The sequence below is a fragment of the Orycteropus afer genome, unplaced genomic scaffold (assembly GCF_000298275.1).
Source record: "Orycteropus afer afer isolate SDZICR_OR568_19922 unplaced genomic scaffold, OryAfe1.0 scaffold00287, whole genome shotgun sequence".
Classification (NCBI taxonomy): Eukaryota; Metazoa; Chordata; class Mammalia; order Tubulidentata; family Orycteropodidae; genus Orycteropus; species Orycteropus afer.
This window is the reverse complement of record NW_006921874.1, coordinates 3,249,139-3,250,721: the sequence shown is the minus strand read 5'-3', so window position 1 is coordinate 3,250,721 and position 1,583 is coordinate 3,249,139. Positions and strand designations below refer to the sequence as shown.

At 35.1% G+C, this 1,583-nt stretch overlaps 1 protein-coding gene across 1 annotated transcript in view; it reads right to left on the bottom strand.

The window, feature by feature from the left end:
- Nucleotides 1-1,583, bottom strand: part of MBNL3 (muscleblind like splicing regulator 3) — a 70,116-nt gene that overhangs the window by 68,165 nt on the left and 368 nt on the right. The gene's annotated exons all lie outside the window — the stretch shown is intronic.

Here is a 1,583-nt window from a genome sequence, read left to right as displayed (position 1 = left end):
AATGGTACTTCGCTTGAAGAACTAATATTATACCCATGGCAATTGGATTTGACGTGTCCATTGTCCATTTGTAATACACATTTGTGATTTTTAATGGGCTCGTTCGGAGGAACCCCAAAAGCAAACATCTTAGACAATCATGAATTTAATTTACTTTTGTAGTGATACATGGTTTTCCATTTGAATCCCCATAGTAATCATAGAAGCTAGGTAAAGAAGATAGTATCCAGCACTTCAAGATAAAATAACTCACATGTTGAGATATTAAGAAGCCCAAGGTCAGATAAAATAGTGGGGCTGCGGCCGTACCTCAGAGCTCCAGAAACAACACATGTAAAGAGTTTAACACGGTGCCTGACCTTCTGGCCAGACTAGATGAAAGGTACCTCCTTTGCTTTTCCCAACTAACCCAATGTTCTTTTCCAACTGAAGGCACCACCTAGCTATACAGCAGTAGATTAAAATAAAACATAAAATAATTATAGATGAAACTTGTATGATACCAAAAGGAAGAAAACATTCATTCTTTAGTTATATCTGCTGCAAATCAGAGCGATTCACACATATTCCAAGGTAAAAGGTACCTTTAACTGTGAAATGAGTTGCCATTCTTGAATTGGATTGGTCTGCAACAGAAAACTATTAACCAACAGATAAGTGACAGTAGCTACTTAAATAGTATATCACTCCACAAAGTTTCCTGAAGAAAGATCACAGGAAGAAGATGTCTCAATGAGCCAGTGCAGCCATAAATAAAAATGCTAATGACGTAAAATTGATCATGATGAGCGTAAAACAACATCAAGAAATTGAAAGGGTTCTTGTTAAGCTTAATTCATTTTGACCTGTTTTTTTGTGGGGGGAACTCTAACGCATTGTAACAAATCTTACCAATTAAACCAGGAATCTATTACCATTTGTTTCTTATGCTTTTAATCTGTACATATTTATCCTTAATTTAATTATATTTATGAATAAAACATTAAAATCAGTACATTCACTTCTTTTGCAATTATATATGTCCTATTCCGCATAATACCTCCCCTACCCTCATACCTTGTTTATACTGTAGTATGTAAAAATAAGGTTTTATGACCTTAGTGATAGGATTTTTTCTTGCAAAATGTATTAACAAATCTGAAATTGGTCAATCACCTGTCCAGAAAGAAAATTATGTGAGCCTAGATTTGTAGAAATATGTTTAAGTTAACAAAATAGGCTTTGACTAAGAAACTTCAAAATGCTAGAAGTTTTTCCCTGGATAGTGAGATTCTCACTTTATTTTCTGGCTCCATTTTCTGAAAACTGGCTGGTCCCTTCCAGGTGTGTTTTGATAGCATGGGTAATAAGCTAAAGAGCTTCTCCACATTATACAGGGGTTACAGTCACTGCGTTCCAGACCTGAAGCATATATTAAACAAGTAAGAAAAGGTAAGACTCACTCCTACCAAAATTCTTGAATTTTTATTCTTTAAGTGTCTCTATCTGATAAGTTGGCTTTTGGTGGGGTGAGCCCCAGGCCTGGCTTAGTTTTGCAATCACAAAATCTACACCTTATCTTAAAAAACAAACAAGCAAACAAA